Source organism: Pleurodeles waltl, chromosome 6 (genome assembly GCF_031143425.1).
Source record: "Pleurodeles waltl isolate 20211129_DDA chromosome 6, aPleWal1.hap1.20221129, whole genome shotgun sequence".
Classification (NCBI taxonomy): domain Eukaryota; kingdom Metazoa; phylum Chordata; class Amphibia; order Caudata; family Salamandridae; genus Pleurodeles; species Pleurodeles waltl.
Genome location: NC_090445.1, coordinates 1,658,699,844 through 1,658,726,383, shown reverse-complemented (window position 1 = coordinate 1,658,726,383; position 26,540 = coordinate 1,658,699,844). Strand labels below are relative to the sequence as shown.

General features: G+C 44.4%; 1 long non-coding RNA gene across 1 annotated transcript in view; it reads right to left on the bottom strand.

Moving 5' to 3' along the window:
* LOC138301290 (uncharacterized) overlaps positions 1–26,540 on the bottom strand; it is a 554,538-nt gene that overhangs the window by 41,971 nt on the left and 486,027 nt on the right. Inside the window, exon 3 of the long non-coding RNA XR_011205080.1 lies at positions 3,064–3,203. This is a non-coding gene — a long non-coding RNA (uncharacterized lncRNA). The remainder of the gene's footprint in view (positions 1–3,063; positions 3,204–26,540) is intronic.

Here is a 26,540-nt window from a genome sequence, read left to right as displayed (position 1 = left end):
CTTTCTACATGTGCCACTTTTAAATACCACGCACCCTACATTGTGAGCTACAAGGCTTACATACAGATGACTTATTAATATTTAAATTCAAGGTTTTCTACTGTCAAAAAGGGTCATTTAGACAGGTTGGGCTGTAGGTTTACAATTGCAGCAGCCAGACTACAATGGTAGGCCTGAAGCTATGTTTGCACTGTCTCTGTAGTAAATGTCACAATAGGTAGTGCAGTTCGCTAGTGACATTTAACTTCCAGGGTATGGGTACACTTGTAGCATGTACTAGGGATGTACAGATAGGGTAAATAAACCAATTAAGAATATGCCAACTCAGCCATTTTAAAAGGGAAACACAGTCACTAATGCACAAGTATAGATATATACACACATAGTATAAGAACAAAACCAGATATAAAAATGTTAAGCAAGCATGCAAGCATATACACCCACCCACACACACACCCCCATATACATACAGAAACAAACTCCAGTAGTTTTAGATGTGGCTTAATGTCCTCCCCTTTAAATACAGTTCTAGAAACGCCACTGAAGAGGACACACTGACTTGTCCACATTTTGCACTGCTCACCTATACACTTATTTACTCTTAGAAAGCTGCTTGGTCTTCAAAAAACATCAAATGCCAGAGGCCCAAAGCAGAGGTTGAGAGATGCTCATTTCAAGCTTAATCCCCAGAATGCCAGTCCCCAATCATCTAATGCATTGTGTGCAAGCATCGACCAAGAATTATATTTTGGGAAGAAACTACTGCAGATTTAATTTGTTTTCTGCTTCTCTTTAAAAGACCATGCTCAAGAAGTAACATCTTTTCAAAGTGACTGCATCTGTCCTAATTTTAGGGGCTATATTTTCTCTATTGCATTGCTGTATTTTAAAAAAAATCTGAACTGGAGATAGCACAGAAACTATAGTTTCTGGACGACGTTCTACGCATCCTAGATTATGGAAACTCATTCCTTCATGTTCTCTTTGACCACACTGCTGCATTTGACATAGTCTTCCTCCATGCTGCGTTCAACACTTTGAAGCAGCTAATGTGATATGAGGGAGTAGTCATGAGCTGGTTCTCCTCCTACCGAATGAACCACTCCCCAATACTTAAAATCGGGAACTTGATCTTAAAGCAATTCAGCCTGCCCCAAGGGGTCCCTCTAGGCTTGATCCTCCATCCAATCCTTTTCAACCTCTTCCCTAAATCTCTTTCTGAGGTCCTCCGGAACTTGTGAAACCTCTTCCACCTATACGACTACGATACCCCAATCTACCTGAAGGCCATGTCCTTGGATGACATTACCCATCTATCCAGTAGTGTGACAAAAATCCATCCAATTCTGGATGCCCAGCTACTAACTCAAACTAAATCAGGCAAAATAGAATTCCTTCTGAGATTGGCAAGCAAAGCTAATTCATCAGTTTAAGACTGGCAGGCTGCCTTCCCTACCTGGGAGGGCCGCCCACCAGTTGATCAAAATGCCAAGTCACTTGTTTCCACTCACGACAGCAATCTCAACCTCCAGAGCCATATCACGGCCATGGACAAGAGCACCCGGTTCCAGCTAAGGCTGTAAAGGGGAAATCAGGCAACTTATCCCAGAACAGGATCTAAAAGCAGTTGTTAAGGTGCTGGTTCTCTCAAAAGTGGACTATGGGATCACACTCATCTCAGGTGCCCCCGAAGTGCACCGAGGCTCACTCAGTGTAATCCTGCATGCAACAGCACGTTTTGTGACTGGTCACAAGAAATCTGACCCTATAACTTCTATCCTTATTACCCCCCAGTGTCTTCCGGTGGATACAGGAGGCCAATTTAAAACCACAGGCCTTACTCACAAAGCGCTGTACTCGTCTTCTCTTCTGTACTTAGCTGAGAAATTGAAAAGAGTGTAATCCTGCCTTCTCGAGTCTCCCATCATCAATGGAGAGCCAAACATTAGCCAATTGTTCTACGGGTGTGTCAGAAGAAGTGGGATCTTCCTCCATCCCCCCCATGATCCCTTGCCATGCCACCTGCCAAAAAAAGATCTCAAATGTCTTCTCTTCCATGGACAATTCGGCTAATTCACCCGGTCCTCCTCCACTCTTCAATAATATTCTAATATGTCTGCGGTTTTCTATGGTACACACAGTGAGCTTGTTTTGTTTTGGTCCTATTGCAATTGGTATTCACAACGTGATTGTTTTTGGTCCTTTTGCAAAGCGCTCTGATGCCCACGAGCCAGGCTCGAGCTATTTAAAAAATATACAAAATTGGCTTCACAGGAAAAAACTTTGTATTAAGCAAATCGCAGATATTTCTTTAAAAAAACAAGCAATTACTGTGCGTTGAATTGCTCGCTCCCCATACCTCTGCGGTGATTAAACTGCCTACTTCCTAGCTCTTTTCTTGTTAAATATGCAGGACTCGGTTGCACAACAGCAGAGCCGGTGTTAGCAGTTTCTGCATTTGATTGGCTCTCGGCAGTAACAGGCCTCCCAGGGGGGCTTCCGGCGAGCAGTACATGTGGCATTGCCTGCTGCCAGCCGAAGGCAGCCACTCAGCAGCTACCACCTTTCAGCTTGGCACGCCGTGTCTTTGTGTTTTGTGCTTTTTGGGGGGCAAAGATGGCGAGATGCATTCGTGACAGCTCTTCCCTTAAGTATTTTTGACATTGTTAAAGGTTAGAAATCGGCAAAGTTTAGAAGCAAGGAAATGAAAGGTTGTCACAGTAGCAGTGTCTTAAAAACATCGCTTCAAACGGTACAGAGAGAGAAGTATGTTCAATCAGTTTGATAGTTGGCTCTTTTAGCATGAATGTCTTTGCAGGTCACCCCCTTCACTGCCTGCACCTATATAGGCACTCTGGCAAATCCGATGGGCACTTGTGCCTAAGACAAAGAAGAGCTGCCTGGCACTGCACATGGTGATTGAGTTCCATTGTTATTTTCAATAAAGTCAATTACTTTGGGCATTTTAATCACGACGCCTCATCAGGGGTAGTAAGCGCTATATAAATACTATTACAATTACAATACAATACAATAAATTAACCTCCATAAAAAAAAGCTTACTTCATTTATCCTTGGAATTTCGACTTTCTTTTCCAAAAATGAATTCAAGCTCCCAGTAGCACAGCATAGTGGGTGTCAGCGATTCTCACTTTGTAGATTTCCTATCGGGGTGGCAGGGCGTTTAGAAGTCACGCCGCGTCCTGCACAAGTGATAATAATCCAGTCAATCCTTGTCAGTCATCGCCATATATCTGAAAATAATCCTTCTTCGCATGTAGGAAAGGCAGGGCGTTTAAAATAATACTCCTCACAAAACAGAGAAAGTCCTGGCACCTCTGATATACATCCCCAAACATCTTTATAGTGCTTAGCTTTTAGGCGCTATTCTAAGACTCTACGATGCCCTATGACAAACCTAGGGGCATAGTTATAAGAAAGAGGTACATCATAGATGATGCACCACTATTTTTGCACCCCCCCCCCCCCCCACCGGCACCTAACAATGCCATGGTTGCGACGTATTTACAATACAGCGCATCATGGCGGTCGTTAGAACAATAGTGTCAACATTTTTTACGCTACTGTGGCGCTTTGCTACACTAGTGCCAAAAATGTTAACGCTAGTGCAGCAAAGCGCAGGGAGGCCCATTGAGTAGAATAGGTTCATCTTTTTAATGCCTGCTTTGAGCAGGCGTTAAAAATGATGGGAAAAATGGCGCAGTGAAATGTAAATTTCACTGCACCATTTTTTCGGACCACCCTGCGCCAGAACACCCCCCTTGCATATGTTATGCCTGACGCAGGTATAATGTGGCACAAGGGGGGGTCGCAAAGTGGCATAATGCAAGCATTGCGCCACTTTTAAATATGGGGTGGCAGAAAAGTTACCTTAGGGCCACCTTAGCGTAAAAAAATGACGCTATGGCGGCACTAAGGTGGCGCAAGGGGATTGTAAATATGCCCCCCAGTCTGTGGGAAAGGGGTTGTTTGTTCTCAGAAAAAGGTTGTGAACTCTCAGTCTACTGCAAGTCTTTGTTTACAATCACTATATAATTAGCTAGTGAGAGGAACAGAATGCAAAAATATAGAGTTAGCTATGATAAAAATAATACAAAGGTAATTTTCTGTAATGACCCATAACACATTTCAGAAATTTACAGATGTTAATATTATCCATTTTATTGGCACTCAATTTACTAACTTCATAAGAATGTAAGGTGCAGTTGGTCCTGCCAGATTTCAGACTTCTGACCTGTCAATCACAGCCTGACAGCAGCAAGTGTCCCACTTGATGAGCAGTGGTGGTTCTTCCGCTATGGCGGAGGAACGTGCCCCCCACCAGCAGCAGCAGCAGTTGCAAACATTTAAAGAAAAAAACGACAAGAAGCTGTGTTTGTTATAGTTTTATTTTTAAAGGGGCGGGCCATAAGGGAATGACAGCCATGGAGGTGCGCACATATGTTTGGCCGGCTGACTCGGGCCCGACAAACACATGTGCACAGGGCTCTCTCCAACCTGGCACTGTGTTGCCGGGTGGAGAGAGCAGGCAAATACTTCCACTCTGCCTCGGTGTGCCCAGCCAGGGTGCTCTGGCCAATCGAAACGCTGCTCTGAGCAGCGTCAGGATTGGCTGCAGGGCAGGCTGGGAGCCTGTGCCTGCAATGCTGCAGAAAGCGGTGGTGCAGTGGTCAAGGTAAGTTTTTTTTCTTATTATATATATTTTTACTTTTGTTTTGTTCCCCCTGCCCGCCACTTTGCACCGTCACCAGCCGCGACTGTTGATGAGTCCTTTGTGATTTGCCTGCAAGCGGCAACAGGTGCAAGATTGGACAGCTTAGTGGATCTGAAGCCCACTGGCTGATTTCCCAGGAAAAATAATCTCAAAATCAAGAAACCCAAAAACCACTACCGAAAGTGGTACAGGACTACTGCCCAGATACGAAATTAATTTTAAAATGCCACCTGAACCAAATCACAGGCCTGTGTTCTGTTAAAAGGGCTATTGCTGCGCCAGGACTTTGAGGTTCAGGGGCACTGTTCGTGGCATAGACTACCTACACTGATGCCCAACTCCTCCATCAGGAGTTCAAAGAACAGCTACTGGCCTAGTGGGACCAGTAGATTGTGGCCTTGGAGCTTTCATTAAGATTTCAAACACTCCTCCATCAGAACGGAAAGCTCCTTGCTGGGCTTAGGCAGGACAAAAAGAAAGGCTGGTATGGGCTGTTCAGGATATATAGATTAACCTGTGGTAGAAAACAGATGTCTTAGCATAGGTCTTCAGCTGGCTTGATGATGTCAGCACAGCTGGACACTGTCGTGGGCAGACAACCTTGTGTCCAGCCCACCAGTGGTCACGGTCGGACTAGCTTGAAGAGCAATCAGGCAGTGCCCGTCGGGCTGGTCTCACAGATCAGTGTATGGGCCCGTTTTGGGGGTGTTCGTGGGCCTGTTTGATGGTCTGCTGGGCTGGTTTTTACTGTTGTTTTCCCTGATATTAAAATAAACATTGCCTGCAGCAAGCTCAAATCCATCCAGCCTTCCAGCCATTGCAAAACACGTTTACAGCGTCTTTACGCTTTCAAAACTGCCCCAAACTTTCAAACATGGGCCACTTTTTAAGTACCTATTCACTAATGGGGGCACTTTTTATAATATCTCTGATTGAATTTAACAAAACAGCACAATAACAGACAAGAAAAATATGTTCATTCCATGAAATGAAAACAAAACGAATCAAGCAACCAGCAACAGAGCAACCCCGCCCGGTGTCAATCCCCCGCTTTCCCCCCCAAAGGAAGGAATGATTACACTGTACATTGCAAACTCCTCCATTACGTGGTACTCACCTGCCACTCAGCTCTCCCCATCCTCCCCAAACCCAGGTTCAAAATCTGGTTCTCTCCCCATCCAGTCCCCCATATTTTCTCGTATTTACTTATACAGCCCCGTCCCTCGTCCACCATTCTCTCCTTCACCCTGCACCTTCCCATCGCTTTCCACCACTCTATTAACCTGGATTGCGGACTACCCCAGTTTCTGACAATCTCTCTCTTTACCACAGCATGGCCCAGATTAAAAAGGAGTTTAGAATAAGAAGAGACCTTGGAGTCCGTCCAAATCCCCAGCAGTACCCACGGTGTAGTCAGCGGCAAGGGCACCCCAACTTGGTGCCTCCCCCAGGTATGCTGTCACTCCCCTAGAAAGGACGAGGGCACTTCTGTGTGGAGAAAAGTAAATTTTTGGCCACAACAATCGTCCGTAGCCCGGCCTATTTTATGTAACAAAGCTCAGGTGTAGTATAGTCTGTGTAAGAATTTTAGTTGAATGAGACGGGAATTGGCCCGGATGGCCACGACTCATGGAAACTGTAACGCGTTCCTCTTATCCAAATCCTCAAGGACGTGTAGACGTGTTGAGTTCCCCTTTGTATTTCTCATCAATGTCCTATATGTCAGCGAGATGGCCTTGCTGTCCATATAGCCATCTGGCATCCAGAGCTCTAGTGAGGAATCCTCCTTATTTCCCTCGTCCCTAGAAATCCTGACATGTAATGTATGTATTAAATGTAAGTATCCAAAGACTTGCGAGGGGGCCAGGTCATATTTCGCTTGCAGCTGTGTAAAAGGGACCAACCTATTGGCATCCCACGCATCCTCCCATGAGGGTATGCTAATCAAATCCCATTTCTTAAACCACGGCATGGTCAGTATGGGCTGAGCTGTGCGCCCACCCATAATGGGGTATGTGGTGTCAACCACCAGTCCCAACCCATTTCTATTGACAATTTACGCCAAATGGCAACAACCATAACCGTAGCTAAGGGCATATCCTGTAGTATACGCCGCTGTACAACACATGTATGTAGTCCTTCTCTCCTAGACTGCAGGGTCAGCCAGCAAAACATATGCCCATTCACTGATGAACTTCAGATGTGGTGCAACGTAATATTTCCAGATATCAGGGAGTGCAATACCTCCCTCAAAAACTGACCTACGCAGCATGGACAGCACAATCTGTGCAGGGCCGCCCATCCAAGGGAGTCACTGTAGCATGGCATCCGTGGCCTGGAAGAATGTATTCCTGAGTGCAAAGGAGCTGCTCTGCAATGTATATGTGATGTGAGGTAGCACAATCATTTTGAATAGAGCTGCCCTCCCCAAAAGTGATAGCGGTAAAGCCTACCAGTGTTTGAAGTCCCCCTCCAAGTTCCACAGGAGGGGATCCACATTGTCTGTATAATGTGTATCCCTCTCCTTGGAGATCCATAGGCCTAAATATTTAAAATGTAGAGACTCTACCTTCAATGCCAGGGGTAGGTTATTTCCTGCTGACTACTCCCCCTGTTGGAAAGATCAAGGAATTCTCCCAGTTAATCTGCAGCCCTGAGTAAATCCCATAGATTCTAAATATGTCCTACAAGATTCACAAAGAGTCCTCCGGCGTCGCCATATAAAGTAAAATATAATTTGCACACAGTGAGATCCGGTCCTTCCATGAGTCGCTCCAGTGCCAGTCCCACACCTGAGCATCCACCCGGATCCACTCCACCAATGCCTCCATCACTATGGTGAACACCACTGGAGATAGGGGGCAGCACTGTTGTGTGCCCTGCCCAATGGAGAAGTTGCGAGAGAGAATCCCATTTATCTTCACCACAGCCCGAGCCGTGTGTGCAAAAGGCAGACCTTTTTCAAATATTAAGGCCCAAAGCCAATTTTTCCCATGATAGTGAACAATAAGAGCTAGTGGATAGAATCAAAGGCCTTTCACAGATTTAAAGATGCCACAGCCATTGGGGTGCCCAGCCTCTCCGTCACCGTTCTCCAATTGTATATACCATGCAAATTCAATTTATTCGTCCAGTGAGGGATAAACCTGTTTTGGTCTAGTTGAATCATGTCTAAAATTTGTCCACTCAGTCAGCTTACTAGTCCTTTAGGCAATACCTTGACATCTGCATTCAACAGTGAAATGGGTTGATAGGAGTCCTACGGCTCCCGGAGCTTACCCACCTTGGTAATCAAGACTACAGTAGCTGTGCAGAGGTGTTTCGGCAGTTCACCAGCTTGGTATGTTATATATCTCGTACAGGGGGCCAACAATCTTTCCCGCCATCCTTTTAAAGAACACTGCTGGAAGGCCATTCGGGCCTAGAGTTCGTCTTGTTTGAAACTGCATCAGTGCAAGAAAAAGCTTCTCCAGTGTAAGGTCACCCTCTAATCCCAGAGCCTCGGCCTCCCCCAGCTTTCTACAATGGCATTCCAGTGCAAACTGTACCATGTTTGGCTTAGCGACCTCACACTTACCCTCATAGATCCCCCATTTAATCGGCCATTGTGTCTGCTATGTCCTCACTATTGGTCATCAGCACCCCATCTGGTGAGAAAACGCCCTCAATGTGGGTCTACCCTTGTTCACCCCCACCTAGCCATGCCTAGAAGTTTCCCTGTCTTGTCCCCGTCTGATAAATGCACCTCTGCTGGACCATGCACATCCATTTAACCTTCTCTATGGCTAAGGTACGGTATTCCTCTGTTTTGGGGAGTTTTCCCACCCTTTTAATATCAGACAGTGCCAAATTGGAATCCACCTCCAGGTCCAGAATTTCACGTTCCAAATCTAACCTACGGTGGGCCCGCTCCCTCTTTTCCCCTACCTCATAGACGATGAAGACCCCCTGTCAAGTGTGGTCTTATAGGCCTTCTACCTAACCTGCACATCTGTCTCTGCTGCTGCATTTTCCTTGAAATAAAGCTATGTGGCTTTGCCTAGGTGGTCTACTACTTCCCTGTTCACTTTGCCTAAGGGGTCTACCACTTCCCCCTTCAACTTGAGCCACAACACCATTCTCCATTCCGTCCTACCTTTTGGTTTAGTTGTCGGCGTGGTAATGATCAATGGTGAGGTGATCCGAGACTCCCTGCACTTGAAACTCCACCTCCACAAACCTATGTAGGGTCAGCAGGTGAGTCAAATAGTAATCCGGGCGCGAATGGGTATTATGTGCCCCAGAGTAATAACATTAACCCCTGTCCACTCCATGCAAGGACCTCAAAACATCTCCTAACCCCATAGCCTGTACAAAATCTTTCAACTTCCCTGGTTGAGGGTTCCAGGACTGTGAAGGGAGCAACCTATCCAGTTGTGGATCCACCTCCCTATTAAAGGCCCCCGATAATAGTCAACATTTGCAGGAGGTTCCAGTAGTTAGCCAAAGAACTGTAGGGATTCTGGTTGCAGTCCTGGGGGTGCATAGATATTAATCCGTGCTATAGATCCACCCTTCCACATGCCCATGAACACCGTATAACATTCTCGATCACCAAATCATGTCTGTGTTACCTGAAATGGGAGGGACTTTCTCACCAATATCGCTACCCCTCTAGACCCCATGGTGTAACCTGAGTGACCTGTCACCACATAGCGTCACTGTCCCAGGGGAACACAATTAAATTCCCTTAGATGTGTTTCTTGGAGGACTATCACATCCGTGCCGAAGTGGGTAAGGGCCTTCACTACCGACCACCTTTTAACCTTGCTGCCCAACTCATTCACATTCTAGGATAATAATCTAAGGGTTTATGACTTCAATGATAAACCTGCAAAGCAGCCTCTCTTTGGAGGATCTAAGGGGGTGGGGGTGCAATCCCGATCCCACTACTCCCCACTGGCTGCAAACAGAGAGACACGTCAATAAAAATAAAAACCCAACTCCTCACACTCCCTAACCTTACCATGCTGCAGTCGTAAAACTGGTCCCCACCCCAACAAATGTTTCTTCTGTCGCCCATTATAGTCTGAAATAAGGAAGAACACATGCAACACTCAACCCCACACCACCGTGCAGGTAAAAGAACAACTTGCCTTGTCCCTTAAGCCACTCAGGTGGTCATTCTAACCCTGGCGGTAAAAACGGCCAGGGCGAATGACCGCGGTAGCACTGCCAACAGGCTGGCTGTGCACCGCTGGGCATTCTGACCGCGGCGGTTCAGCCGCGGCCAGAAACGGAAAGTCGGCGGTGTACCGCCGACTTCCCGCTGCCCTTGAGAATCCTCCATGGCGGCGGAGCGCGCTCCGCCGCCATGGGGATTCTGACACCCCCTACCGCCATCCTGTTCCTGGCGGGTCTCCCGCCAGGAACAGGATGGCGGTAGGGGGTGCCGCAGGGGCCCCCGTAAGAGGGCCCCAAAAAGAATTTCAGTGTCTGCCTAGCAGACACTGAAATTCGCGACGGGTGCTACTGCACCCGTCGCACTCCAGCAACTCCGCCGGCTCCATTCGGAGCCGGCTTCATCGTTGCTGGGTCTTTCCCGCTGTGCTGGCGGGCGGCCTTTTGGCGGTCGCCCGCCAGCACAGCGGGAAAGCCAGAATGGCCGCCGCGGTCTTGTGACCGCGGTGCGGTCATTTGCCGGTAACCGCATGGCGGGCGGCGACCGCCGCCCGCCGCGGTTAGAATCACCGCCTCAGTCTTGCTGCATCACAGACTAAGTTCTCCTCCAAGGAAGACGATTCACTCTGGTCTACCACCAACATTTTCCACTTATTAGTGGTTTCCAGGGTAGTTTGCTGCTGTAGGTCCGCCACAACCCTTTCCCTATTCATTCAGGCCTGCTCTTTAGTTGGCTTGGCCATTGGCCCATGTCATCTTGCCTTTTATCTCCGTTTCCACTCCTGCCATATTGGGACCTGAAACCACTCCACTTCCTCTGGCATTTGGTACCCTCGCCTTTCTAACCAGTCCCAGACGGCCTCTTCCACTGTAAAAAAAGTAGATTTCATCTTGGTCCATCACTTTAAGCTTTGCTGGGAAGAGGTGGGGGTATTTGATGTCCAACTTATGAAGGTATTTTTTGATGGCCCAAAAGGATTCCCTTTGGTGTTAAACAGCCGTGGTGTAATCAGGGTAGATATTCACCTGTGCATTCTCTACGGGCCATGTGTCCACTCAGCCTGCAGTATGGCATCTCTGTCTCGAAAGTTCAGCAACCTGGCCACCAAGACTTGCATCAGGCCACCGGGGGGTTCGCCAACCCACTACTCTATGGGACCGCCAACTGTGAACCTCTGTGAGGTTTTCCCTTGCAATACCACCTTAGCCAACCATTCCTCCGGGTAGAGTTCAGCCTTAGGTCCTCCAGGTTCTCCAGCACCGCCTACCACTCAGACGTTATTACGTCAGGCACGGCCCTAAAAATCATTTGGTGTGTGTGCAAGAATGGCAACTTCTCGCTCCAGGACCCGTAGACGGGTGCAGTTCTCCATCACCTTAGGTTGAATATGTCCTACCATGCTCTCAGTCTCCTTTAGCCATTTTTTTGTGATGAGCCCTAAGTAAGTTCACTTCTTGCGTAACAGAGTCTATTTTAACCTCCAGAGTCATTTTGGTCTCCTGAATGGCTGCCAGGATAGTGGACATGTGTGCCTCAAAGCTGTGGTCTGTTGCTGAGGCAACCTGCCACCTCCCCTCACCTCCAAGATGGCTGCATCATCCCCCGTCGGCTTGACCACCCTAGTGCAAACCATGTTGTGTCTGTCTAGAAGCCTCTACCAGCAGGCGCTAAGTGTTCTTCCTCACCAACACTCCAGCAAAGGTAGAAGGGTACACAACAGCCCTTCAGTAAGAGAACACTTGCTTCATAGCACCCTGGGCACAAGCGCTCCAACCTGTCCACCACACCCCTTGCAATGGAGGGGAAAGAGGGAGGGACAGCATAAGTCCCATCACTGGGTAGCCAGAGGTCTTCAAGTCTCCAACACACCCCGGGAACCACCCACCTCAATTGTGCCAGCTCCAATGTCCACCAAGATGAAGGAAGAAAGGCATGCCTTTGACCCCAGTCCCTCGATCTTCTCCCTCAAGGGAGGCCCACCGGGGTATCACTCTGGAACGTCACCAGGACAGTATACCGAACACCTGTGGCCGCCCGGTGTAACTGAGCCCTCAGGCTCGCCTCATCCTCTAGGCCAGCTCCCATCAAGGCACGGCACAGGCCAATGTAATTATACTATGCTGCCTAGCTCTTTCTGCTGTCAGGCAGCACTGTGATGATGAATTGTGACCGCCGGGGCCGTCACGGCTCTCCCAGTCTCCTGAAATCCTCATGGAGCCACTGCAGTTCAACAGCTTCACTGCCACCCCCATAGTTCGGGCCATCTCAGGCGTGCCCTCTGTAATGACAGGGGTCCCTGCAGGAGGCAAGAGGCCCATATCAGAAAGTAGGGAAGTGTGGGGCGGCCCTGAGATTTTACCTCACTCATCGAGCAGGACGCCAGAACCCCCGGTGTTCTACGAACCTTCAGACAGCCAGTGGTAAGGCAAGTTGACGCCTGTTTCCTTTCGGCCACACCCAGGGGCCATGACACCGACAGCTGCTGGCTTCCACAGCCCGCGAGAGGGTTATCAACCAGCCCAGTGGTCCCTGGGACCACTCAGCCACCCGCTCTTCGAAATTGACCCCCGAGTGGGATCCCAAGATAACAGTGCTTAAGGGGCTCTGCCTGGAGCTAGGTCTTCAAGCAACCAACACCATCAAGCACCAGGCCACACTCCTGGCCAATTTTATTTTGGTGCCTGTTCCTATTTTCTGTCCCAGTCTGACCTTGCCAGTGGTACTGAAGTATGCAGAAACTTCCCAGGAGGTATTGGATGTGCATTTTTTTAAATGTGTGTGACAGTTTTGGTAGACTGCTGATGAAACCTAAGAGGTCGGATAGCACTCTCACATAAAGACATTAAGGGGGTTATTACAACTTTGGAGGAGGTATTAATCCGTCCCAAAAGTGGTGGTAAAGTGACGGATATACCACCAGCCATATTACGAGTCCATTATATCCTATGGAACTCGTAATACGGCTGGTGGTATATCCGTCACTTTACCGTCACTTTTGGGACGGATTAACACCTCCTCCAAAGTTGTAATAACCCCCTAAATTACTTATCACTGGAATGTGGTAGGGAGATAAGGGAAGTGCCTTTATAAGGTTGTGATGATGTATACTGTTGTAGTATAAGGTGGTCTGCATGAATGTGTGCACACTTACATTAACAAGAGTATGAGGAATTAGGGGTACAGTGCAGTAGGTGCAAGAATATCTATGTGTTAGCCTAAAGGTTCTCAGAAGAGGATAGAAGGTGAACAAGCTGAGGAAAGAGTTACCAATCATGCATGTACCATTGAGTATTTGCAACATATGCCAAAGGGAAGATTACAAGTCCTCATCTTGGTCTGAGTGGTCCATGACAGCTAATGTGAGATGTTTAGCCAATTTAATAGGTGCTTCTTTAGTTCAGATCAGAAGATTTGTAGTGAGGGGCGAAATCTTATGTTAGAATGTTGGGACTCCCAAATTCCATGTACATCCCCTAAGATGTGCATTTGAGTGCTGACATTATACTGGGATCCGTAAGCCTGGTATCTTCAGAGGTCGTGTTAATGTATTTCTAGGGTTCTGCCTTTCTCAACAGTGCCAGTTTTGTAAGAGTTAAAGAGAGGTGGGTTAATGTTAGTTACCTTATTGTGAGACATGCTGTTTACTAGCTGAAGCAACATTTAAGTGTAAATGCTTTAATTTAGGTTAAAGCGGGTCAGCAGGGTTATTCTATAACATTTCCTTTTGCGTTTAGTAACCGTAGTAGCTGCATTTAGGAAGCTTTGAAAAGGTTTAAATGGAACTCTGGGAATTGGCTTGGTAGCGCATTGCCAAAGTCAATTCAGGGAACCACCAGAACCTGGATGGTGATTTAAAGCCATTTTTAGAGATAAAAATTAGTTGGTTAAAAGCTGGCATTTTTAGTTATCTCTTCAAGGTCAAGCTTGAGAAATCGTCTAACATAGTGACCAGAGATGTTGCTGAATATGCAATCTTAGGGATGAGGTTAGAGGGCTTTAATTTAGTAATCTGTTCAGGAGAGATGCCTCCAAGCTGTTAGTGGTTAGTAGAAAAAAACTAAAGGCCTGATTTAGAGTTCAACGGACAGGTTACTCTGTCCGCGGTATTGGGATCTCCACAGGCTATAATGGGTCGTAACACAGGATATCCTTCATGTTTGTTACGGAGTAACCCTCTTTGCCAAGCTCTAAATCAGGACCTCTGTCTTTTGGGGGCTATTGTTACGTTTCGTCTATGAAATCCCTGAGATGAGGTTATGTGGGCAAGGTGCTAGAATGTCAAAGTTCTAAGACTTGTCTCTCTTTAGATACTGCTGTGCACCATTTATATTCTGGTCGAATTTGAAACCTACTGTGGAGAAAATCTCACACTAGAGTTCAATTTACAGATTGACTGGAATGGTTAATAATATGGAGACTTGCAGTAATCCAAATTGAACACTTGTGAGTGCTGACAGAGAGTTTTCTGTTTAAAGTATTGCATTTTTTGGACAGCTATGCTTTTAACTAATTCAGTTCCACAGCTTTCATGGTCATCCTGTTGCATAGAGGATGAGGCGGATGCTTTGATTTGTAGAAAGACAAGGAATAGTAGCTGACAGTGTTTGCCCACATTAACTTGTATTGGAATTATCCATGAGCTTGAGCACCTGATCTAAACCTAAATTGGTGCAACTCCCATAAATAATTTTCTGCAGTGAACTTCTTGAGTAGATACACTATCCTCTCTGACTATTGTTAACAATGTTGTCCGGGTCAGTAATAGGTTATTCCGGAGGTGACGTAGATGTTCCACTTTGAGAGAATGAGCCAAGCTCAAGAGTGGCATACGTGATGACCAACAACTATGCTTTGATGGCGTCAGCATGTTCCTTGGCAAGGTCTGGGGTCAGAGGCATGGGGTGATGGCTAAGTGTTTAAGTGGATTATTTCAGGTCGGATTACAGAACAGGGTTAAAAGAAGATCATGTTGTTTTAGGTGTCTTCATTGATAGCAAAAGGTGTTCAGGATCTAAATGTGGAGTGAATTAATCAATGTCCTCACTGATGTTTTGATTTTATAGGGTAAAGTAATTGGATAGATCACCACAGCAATGGGTTTAAGAAGGAGGATGCCTTGTGTCATGTTTCTGACCATGAATAAGTCTGTGCAGAATTTCAAATCTTCACATATTTTTTTAAAACTGACACAAAATACTACTGAACAAAATGTTGTGTCATCTTGCATGAAAATTGAATGCAAGGGCATACTTCACATTTCAAAGGTCATATGAGATACTTGCAAGATAACTGATTTGAGGACAAAATGTCTCCCAATAGACATTTTCTGCTTCTGCAAAACATTTTCTACTCATCATTCGTCTGAGGAACAAAAAGAACAACTGCAAATTTCGTGGGATTTCACAAATTTCATATAATGCAGTCACGCATATCTTGATCCTCAACGCATTCACAGCATGTACCCTACACATGGACCGGTTTGCCCGCGTTGTGCCTCCCCCTCAGCAGGTTTTTACCATATGGTGTGGATCTGTCCGGTGTTACAGACTGCTTGACACAAGATTACCGAGATGATATCGGAAATGACTACTCATCCTTTACCCATGACACCTACCTCTTGCCTACTCAACATTCGCACAAAAAAGAAAGGAGATAAATACCTTCACAGGTTCATTGATTTAGCATTTGAGTTATTTAAACGTAGGATTACCATGTCATGGAAATCTCCGACTGCCCCAACCATAACACAATGGCTAAAAGATTTGCTAATTTGGTCTAAAGAAGAAGCTCATCATCTCCGCAGGCTTCGAGCCTGTGGTATCCTTCACACAGGAGTGGAATGCTGGGACCCCCTGGTTCTGAATGTGGAGCCCAAAAATGATTTAAATCCGCCCTGAGATAGGTGATCCTCACTGATAAACGCATTACTACACTACACATGCATACCCATTCAGATGCCAAAGGTGAATACTTACACTGAAAATCCTCTCTTTCCTCGGATACTCAACAGAGCACAGCGCAGTGCAATCATTTCGTCCCATTGTATTGCACACAAGCAAATGCAAGCATGGTTATGTTTTTCTGTTTTGGTTGAAATCTTCACTGTTATATAAAACAAATATTTGTACACTACTATGTAAGGATGCTTTTTGAAAAAATAGTGAAAACTCCATCAAAACACTTTCTGAACGTATGTATTTTGCCATTTTCTGCAACAATGTTAATTTGAACAATGGAATATTATATTGTACTGTATTACATACATTTTTGAAAATCAATAAACAAACGTGAACATTTTTTTTGAGGAGAAGTGACTGTAGCTGGCTCTTCATTGGGATCAATGGTAAGTGGTGTGATGGGATGTCACAACCGCAAGGGAATATGAAAACAACCTTGAAAGGACCTTCCATTTTGTGCAGGAACTCAGTGCATGTTTTTACTGCAAAACACATGCTTCACAAAGCCATTCCTTTGTGTATTAAACATGTAACATACCTTTTTACAGCACTCACATTTCTGATCCAATGGGATAGCACATGGAAGAAGTAACACCTCAGGTATGTGGGACTGCAGAGATTTTAATGGCTGATACCGAAGAGTAAGTCAAGCCCTTCAAAGGAAACATGTAAAATGTCCTGTATCCCTGAACTAGGGTCCAGAGCTTCTACGTACCCATCAGTCCAAACCTTGTAAGAAGGTTCAGACCCATTACTGATATTGGTGGACATTCAGTTTGGGTGAAGCCTAAGCTCCGGTGACAACCTCTACATCAAAACAGGGATTTGGCTAGTTTGCGACCCTTAATTCGGCCTTTGACATGTACAAACCCTATTTTGCGAGTCAGTAACCTGTTACCGACTCGCAAAATAGGGTTGCAAGTTTCTGTTAGGAAGGAGCGTGCCAAGGGTGTCCATTCCTAATAGTGACAGGGGGATGTATAATTGTTTTGCGACAAGATTGCCGTCGTAAAACAATTGCAGTTTACTTCCTACTTCAAGTTGGTGGTAAGCAGTCACAAATGGGAAGGAATCCCCAGGGACCCCTTCCTCTTTGTGAAAGGTAGCAAAAATGTTTTTTAAGAGCAGGCAGTAGTCCTAAGGACCACTGCCTACCCTCAAAAATATTTCACAGAAGCGTTGGATTTTTTTGTTAGGGTCGAGCCTGTGAGTGCATGTGCTTGCTCATGTGTTTCGCATGTGAGATACTTTTGTGTTCAGTAAAGGATTTGGAGCCCGCCTGTCGCTCACCATTTGTTGGTTTGAATGCCAATCTTCTTTACAGCCTTGTAATTTGTCAAGGCATGTCTGGCATAATTTCCGTTCCTCTGTGTGGAACACGGATCAAGCACTAATTGATTTCAACTTAATTAGTGCCGGTCCGCTGCTCCCGACGTGATTGAGGTACTATTTTGTTGTAACTTCCAGAAGGTACGTTACTGGCAAAAACATGGCCAGTAGGACAAACAAAATTGCAAAGTTTTATTTTTTAAAGCTAACTTCATTTTAGTTTGTTAAGTCATCTTTTCTCAGTTTCCACTCATTTGTTTTTGCTTGTGGGTGCTGTTGTCAAAAGATGACAATTAACTTGTTCGAAATATGCGAGACCTATTGCATTGCAAATGCTTGTTTTAAATGCATCCATTTTTCTTTAAGGAAAACGGGCTGCATTTTAAAACAGAACTGCTTTATTTAAAAAGCAGTCACATACATGGTGATCTGCTGACCCCAGCAGCCACCATCCTTGTGAGTGCTGCCCATTCCCAATGGGTCGCGAATTGCAACCTGCCTCATGAATATTAATGAGGCAGGTCCCTGACAACCTATTTAGCAATCGCAAACAGTGTCTGAGACACCGCTGTACATCAGCTTTTGCGACCTGCAAATCGAGATTGGCTAAAATTAGCAATTTGTGATTCACAAAAGCTGACAGTCGTATATTTGGCCTTTAGTTCCTTCTGCCTTTCTCTGGGTCACATGAGAGGGTGTAGCTGGCAGTTGGGCTTTGTGTATTTCTCTTAGACAGCCACACACAACAGAGAGCTTAGGCGTGCCTGGATGAACCATCACTGGCAGGGTGGGAGGGCAGAGCTGGGCACAGCCCTTCTTATACTTGAAAGGCTGTGTCCTGCCTTTACACAAAGGAAGGCTCAGGTATAAATATTGAACCTCAAACACCAACTCTTCAGAACATTTCTGGACCTGTTGATAAAGAAGGCCTGCTGTGCTGCTGAAAGGACTGCAACTCTGCTGGACAGTTTCTCTGAATGTCTGCTGCCCTGCTGCGCTCACCTGATGCCCTCTTGCCCGGGTGAGAAGGACTGGGCCTGCATCTTTTGAACCCAGCCCCCAGTGTGACTCCAAGGCTAGTTGGCTGACCTCCTGACTAGAGCCTTAAGGAATGAAGGCTCCAACAACCTTGACCAAAGCACTTGGTCTCTGCCAACTTTGATTCCTAGTCTGCCAAGTGGTGCCACCCTAGTCCGGGACAGTTAGAAGTGGGCCTGAAGGTGCTCTGCCAGCCTATCTGTGGATCCAGCAGAACCGAAGCATCTCTTCTGCTGTGCGGCGTAACCCTGAGCAGAACCGACACATTGCCTCTGCTGCGAGGATTCTCCCAGCGCAATGATGCCACTACGGACTCACAGCCTGCAGCAGAACCACTGCTGTGTGACTCCCTCCCAACACAGTTCCTTGCATTGCAAATATCAAGTCAACGGCAGCCTCGATGACACAGGTTCTCACATTGCAGCTTTGCAGCTCCTCAGAACCGATGCATCACTCTGGCTATGCAATACATCCTTGACGCCAGACTTTGTTTCGCAAGAGCCCATCAACCGTATCCTGGATGAAGATGCATGACCTTAAATTGGAACTTCACAGCTCCTTTGAACTGACACATTGCCTGCGTTGACCGACGCCTCCTCAGTGCTAGACCTCACAATGCTTCAGAACCAGGATTTAAGTTACTCTTGGTCAGCGGGCCTAACTGGGTCCCTGAAGCTGGACGCGACCATCACGGTCGGCCTTAACCTGTGACTTTGTCCCGGTCTGGCCCGACTAGATATCCGCAGTTGGCGCTTTGTTCTTTTTGGTGCATAGCCACAGTTTGAGCTTTGTGGTGCTATTTTCACTAAAATCTTTAAACCTGAACATCTTCGGTTCTACTGATTGGATTTTTGTTGTTTTGGTCTTATTTTATTTACTAAAATTGACTCTCTTTTTCTAATTTGTGTGGGATTTTTCTTGTGTTGTGTTTTCACTTTACTACTGTTTGAATTGCTGCATACATTCTTTACACATTTCCTCTAAGTTAAGCCTGACTTCTCTGTGCCAAGCTACTAGAGGGTTTAGCACAGATTAATTAGGGGTGTGATTGTGCTTCACCCAGACAAGGATTGTGGTTCCTGCTTGAGTAGGGTTTTGCCCACCCTCCTCAATAGGGTGTCCAATTTCTCACAAAGCAGATTTTAAATATCTGCTTTTTAAACCACACAGGGTGCCCCACCTGTTTCACATACTGTAAAACGTTGCCCTTTTATTGCACCCTTTTACCTTAGAACTTGATGGACCTCTCAGCCACTGGAAGCACAGTTGTGCTTATTCAGCATGCAAGGTATGTGCTATTTTCTGGCCTCGTGTTTCCTGCGCTGTTTCAACACATCCAAAAGCACAATTTAAATGCAGTCAAGCTAGCAGTCTAAATAAATAACAGTGTTGTGAGACTGTTCATGGAGGTGTTATATTCATACCGAAAGAGTGAGAACAAAGCAGAAGGTTCGCATCCAGTGAGTGACACTGTGCACTAAGAAATGACACACAACGTTTTGAGTGACATTGTGATCAAAAAGGGAAACTCAGATCCAGCGAGTGAGTCTTTGCTTCCAGACAAGAGGGTTGAACCCATTGCATTGACTTGACGTGAGAGGCCTCACCTTTCTACCAGAAACGTCTTCCAAAAGGATCTAAGTGGTGCATGAGGGCGAATAACATAAGTCTGGGGGATAACTGAGGTATAGAAAAAAGATGCTGATTTGTGATGAGTAGACAGCAAAAACAAAGAAAAATAAATATACAAACATGATATATGTATGGTATGGAAAAAGGTAGAAGTACTTACAGGTTTGATAAACTGTCTGTCCTAAGTTTTTTTGCTCCAATTCCATGAGGTAACTCATCAGGACAGTTTTACATTTATTGAGTGAGGGGCAGGCGAGGGTCTCAGGAGAGAGTGGGTTGCCATCATTTGACCTAAAGGATGGGGAGATTGCAATTTGGCTGCTGCACACAGTGGTTTAGATGTGAACAAGAGGTTCTGAAGGGCAGATTGTAGATGTGTCGAAGGTTGTGGCCTCCTGCTATTTACCTTCCTGGTCTGCAGGAAAGTGTTTGGCTTATGACCTGTTTGTGTTCTAGAATGAAATGTGGGCTGAAGGCCAGTTGTAGGTGCAGGCTGGTCCTCTTATGGTCTGAACTTTATGTCCATGTGTGGAATTTTGGCAAGTTAGTCTTGGGAAATGCACGGAGCAATCTGAATACAGTTGTCCGCAACTTGTCGATGACCCTGTTTTTGCTGAGAGCCATCCTGTGCCAGCAGTTGTGGATGTACGTCTGGCAAGATGAATGAAGTTCAAGCAGGACACTTTAGTACAATGTCATTGTAGCTAAGGAACAGAGAATGGGGGCAGTGGATAGATGTTGGTTGGTTAATCTGTGTAGATGAGGCGTGGCAGAAAAGGGCCTTCTTTTATGAAGAGTGGAACATGAGAGATTTGGGGTTCATGCTATGCCAAACTGCAGTGATCCAGACAGGGATATGTTACTGGTGGGGTAAGAAGTTAGAGGAAGAGAAAACGATTAGTGGAACATCTGCATGGGTGCGGGAGCATAAGACAAAAGAAAATATTATGGACCTCATCCAGGTCATGGTAGTCGGCCCTCTACATCAGCAGAGACCCTCACCTTTGATCATTTGGTCGAGGACGACCTGCCATATTTAAAGATCCTCGCCTGTCAGATAGGGATTTCTGTAATGAAAGTGCATCTGGAGGTTTGTTGGATGCACTTTCATTAGTGATGATTCGTGAGCAGGTCACCATCTTGATGCTACCCATTTTGCTGCCCATTTTGCTTTCTTTTTGTTTTTTTGTGCAACTGCTAGGTTGTTTTTTGGGTTTCTATTTCAGGCACTAAAATGGTGATTAATGTGCTCTGCTTCATATGTAGTTGCATAAATAAGATGAATTGATTGATTTGCAATATATGCAAAGTTTGCTGAGTAAAAATGTATTTACTACGTGAAACTGGACGCAAAAATTGGATGGTGCTCGTGTGTTAGGTTAGTTATATGTATTTTAATCCTCTTCTTATGTTCCAAAGAAAAGATACTTTTGCTCACACCATGATGATTTTGCTGTTTTACTAATTTGTTATGTGAAAATGGTGTATAAAAAGCCCTTGATTTGGTGGGGTGAGCCACAGTATTCTAAAAACGTTCCTGTTCTAATAAGAATGCTGCCCGAATTATTCCACATTTTGCTGCTTATTTGGAACTTAGAATGGTTTCTGATTTTACTACTCTGTATTACTTGGCACCTGAAAGCCCATATGGCATTAATTAATCTCCACCAGGAACATGGTTCCCGACGGGCTGACAGCGGTCAGACTTGTGGTTAGTCACGGCGGTGCTAAGTTCAGCACCCCCATGCGGACAGCTAAACTGCCATGAAAAGGGTGGTGGAAAGGAAGTCCTTGGGGACACAGAGGGGGCCCTGCACTGCCCATGACCATGTCGTGGGCAGTGCAGAGGCCCCTTACCCAGCACCCTCGGAACACGCACTGTGTTTTACTACGGAATTGACCTTGGATCCCTTAAGGGAGCCGAGACCAATACTGTAGCACTGTTCTTGCTAGGTTGACCGGTGGGAACATTGTAATGATGTTTGTGCCGGTCACCGCGGTCGTAATATGACTGGGGGTGAGGCGCTGGGTTGACAGCAGTCTCATCCCCGCGAGTTTGGAGGTCGGCTCGTCCATCCGTCATACTCGTAATGAGGGTCATTGTCTTTTGTTTGTGCTGCTTATAATATTTGCCTGTCCTAATCAAAGTCCATACCTAATCACTGCTTTTCGGGCTTAAGGTTCCAGGTTGTTAGGCGAAATTGCTTAACAAAGCAGACTTAGCTATCCTCCATATACAATTACACTGTTTGTGATACTACTTTTTAATTTTAAATCTACCCTCCCTGCTTTCCCCTGTCCCACCACATTCACAACATAAACCTATCCACTGCTCAGGGTATGGACCAGAATATTGTTGTCAGAATAGCGTCAATATGAATATGGCAGATCAAATATCATCTGCAAAAATATACTGATATACTCACAGTAGATTTATTCATGGAATATTTACAGCCACTGGGATGACAGTTATGTAAATGATATTTAGGGCAGAATATTTATGTCAAGTTACATTTCTGTATATGATAGTCTGACATACAGCCCTCCTCGTTGTGCATAGCACCACTTCACTGTGTTAATTCTGCATCCAGACAACCTTATTATTGCATCATCTTTGAAATTGTATTATAGTTAAACAAGATTCTGTGGAACTAACATTATTTCTCCGGGACTCTAGCTATGTATGTGAACCTGTGATTAGATTAGATTTGGCATGCTTACACAGCCTGCTCTCTCCTTTAAGGGGCACACGTGTCCATTCTGAACAATATTTGATCAGGCTCTTTCTGTTTAGATTGACAAGATTAAGCTACCCATTCCCTGTTCTTGATTTAACTTCTGCACTAATATACTTAGACATTAGGGCTATCCAAACATGTCAGTCTGCCGAATTCTCCTTTTTTCTGTTTGTGTTTCTACTCAATTTTTACGTTAAAAACTATAGTAATGTCATTCATTTATAACAATCAAGCAGTCACTGGCTTATTATGAGACAATATTATTTCCAAATAAGTCCGTAATTTATTACAAAAATAATTTCAACGACTTAATCGCCTTATTTTACTGTTGCTATGAGAGTGCAATTAAGAAATTGCTGCATAATGTTAGCCTTCGTGTGTTGCTCTAAAATGTAGAAAAACTGCACTGTTTCCTTAGTTTGAAAATATATCATAATATTGTTTACAGAAATATTGTCTGCCATGAATATTGTGCTATAATTTTCTTTGCAAAAATATCGTCTGGTTGGGTGCACATTTAAATTATAAACTCCTGTGGGCGATATTTGTGTAAACAATATTTAGGACACGGTGTTTATGTCAGACGTTATTCTGACACCGATATTCTTACATTACACAGTTTTGTATGGCATGTCACATTCAAAAGTCCAATATGGTAGCAAAAAAAGTCAAACTAAAAACATTCTTCTCTAGCAAAGGTTTTGTATGGTTTACACTATAAACTAAAATCAATATAGGAATAATAAGCTTCTCTAAAAACTCACCTCTGGTTATTATTGTTCTCTGTATACAATATTTGCTTTGGGGAACATCAAATAAAAGGCTTAACATAACTTACAAAAAAACACTTTACAGAAGCTCCAAGGCTGACAGCTGCTCCACATCTGGCATTTCTGTAGCTACATGCCAAGTTTCAGAAATGTGAACATTTTATTTGAAAGCATCCTCAATTCTGCACCTCTTGTAGATGCAGCTATAAAAAACATTGGCAAAGCCAAGAGGTCTGACCTTCGCTCGTGCAGTGCATTCTTTTTTTGCAAATACCCATTGCATGTTATTTTAGTTGTACCTAATAACGCAAAGAGAGAACAAGATATACTACTAGGGTATATCTTTGTCCGTCATTAGAGTAAAAAACAATGATGCCCTAGGTCAGGGGTCTTCAAACTGGGGGGCCTCAAGTGATCCGGGTGAGGGGGGAGGGCATTATGCACATAACAGTGCTTTGTTTTAAACAGAAAAAAAATGTATTGCTTTTTTAAAAACGTAACAGAACTTAACTGCAGTGTTTTAAATAACTGTATACATATTTAAACATTGCCAACTTAATAGAATAATTGTGAAAAATTCTGAGGGGGGCGTATGATTTTTTTTTCCCACTGGGAGGGCACAGCATTAAAAAGTTTGAAAACCACTGCCCTGGTGTAGAACAAATGTTAGGCCTCCTATGAGATCGTGATGAGAAGTTCAATTTTAAAGGACAAGAGCCCTCATCAAGGCAGAGGTGTCATGCTTCATTATTGGGCTTCTCTTCACAGAGGTGGGAAACCACTAATAGGGGTTCTACTCGGAAAGAGCAGGGGAGCCCTCAAGGGTAGAAAGAAGGAGGACAACTCGGTAAACTGATGTGGGAGTAATTTTAGGTACGGTTCCTGATTTTATGGTATTTATTTTTTTCACATTTCCTTCTGTTTTATCCATATTTATTTTTTGCCCGTCTTATTGGTATTTATCCTTATTTATTTTTTGTTTTGGGAAAAAATTGAGTCATAAAATGGTATATTTCCACATTTATTTAACTTATTAACATGCACTCATACTTTGCTGCCTGTCACGTTTTAGAAAATTAAGCAGCCAAATATAGTGAAACACTACACCCACAGGTAAATATCAGCATTATAATACTACTATATGTTAACATAAGCCTGTATTTATGGAAATCTCAATCTGTTTTCTTTTAACGTCCCATGCTATCTGCACAGCTGTTGTCCTGGAAATCGTGAAAGACAGCATCGAGAGTCACCCAGAGGAAGCACAAATTTCTGTATTTTCCAGTTTTATAAATAAATACAGACATTATTTTCTGTCTGGATTTAAGTGTTAAAATCAATAAAAACAGCAAACCGTGAGTCTTAATTTGAAGTATATTTGAGACGGAAACTGTAAAACTACTTCCTAGTGAACTCCAAAACTCTTACTGTGTACCCCTGTGGGTAGAGCTAAAAATGATGATCAGGGGAATAATTTGAACCTTTTCAGAGGGTCGACATGTTTCAATGCACAATGATGTTTTCAGTGGTATTGTTGAAAAATAATTTTAGTTGCATTTAAAAAACAAAATTAAGCCAGTTCAATTTTTGTGCCATATTAGTTGGTCTTGTTAGTAGGAACAAGCCCATAGCCTTTTTCAAGTAATGGTGATGCACGGCACCTCTGGGTGGGCGAGGACTGTCGTCCTTTAATATGGAACTTCACATCACAATCTCATATGAGGCCTAATGTTTGTTCTACACCTCGGACATAATTAGATTTTTTATATATTATTTTAATTTACCTTTTCTGGTGCGTCATACTAGGCAGGTTTGCATATAGCGGTTTTATTTAATGCATATCCCAGGAAATGTTGATCCTTCTTGGCGCAAGAAAAGGTATAGCTGGCTTTGAATTACTGTAACCTGAAGACATTGTTTATATGGACATGGGTGACTAAAAAGTAAAGTACTGGGCCTCTGGCCCTTGCACTGCAGTACATTTCTTTGTAGGCAGATGTGCAGATGCGGTTGGACAAAAGGCTATTACAGTGCAAGAGAGCAAATGTCTGAAGTGGGATGACTTGTTGTGACATCCTGTATGTTGTGGTGGGCAGCAGCAAAATGTGAATGACACTTGGACAGAACAATGGATAAAGAGCAGTGACCCAAAGCTCCTCTGGGTATGTATTTTTTTTAATGCTTTTTTACTGTAATAGGCTAGCGAGACAACTAACACTATCTGGGTTCTAGACCTAAAAAGCTCAGGATGTCGGTTAATGCAAGCAAAGGAAATAGGCCAAAAACATCAACGATGAAATGACTCAATCAGAGGCATCACCACATCCAGATTCAATTACTGCAACACTATTTATGCTGGTCTTGGTAGAATGAATACAGATAAAGTGCAAGTGGTTCAAAATGAGGCAACGAGGATCCTCTGCCATGCAGTGAATAAAGACCATAAATCCACTTTGCTACAAAAGTGGATTTGGTTCAACATCACTAGAAAATATAGATTTAAATGCCTGTCTCACTTTCTGGACAATAGGTGCAAACTATCAGCAAGGAAATATCAACCACCGTTGCCAATACCATCTTGCCCAATCAGTCAAGACCCAATGCACAAAAGGTAATTTTCTACTGCATGTTTTCTGCTATCTTGGGAGTATATTAACAACTTTAAGAAAATTCAGAAATGATCTTGCAATTTTTTGTGCGACTCCACCACAGAAGAATATGTATTCTGAATTTCATGCTGCTCAGATGTGATAGTTCGTCTTCTCCTCTGTATCACATCAAATACATTGTAAGCCCTTGGAGCAAATTTAATACATATTCACATATTGCAGCTTACCAACCAAAATTATTGCTCTGCATTGCATGAAAGGGAGTGAGCGAACCAATGCCGTAGCTACTAAAATATTGTGCTGTTTTCCATTCTCTCTGTGCTCCATACTTTATACTGCCATGCACCAAGGCACATACCCTTGCTCTAAAGGGCAAGGGTGTGTGCATTCTATAGGGTATAGGTTTTGTACTGGAAGGGGGGTTCCAATAAAAACACGATGCTTTTTTTACTGTTCCCATATTGTGTATGTGTTTTACAATCCAGCACATAAGCAAAGGTTGAAACGTATAAAGGAATTAAAACATTCTCCTCCGTTATGCCCGCCTCAAGGAGGTGTAAGATTTTAGCAC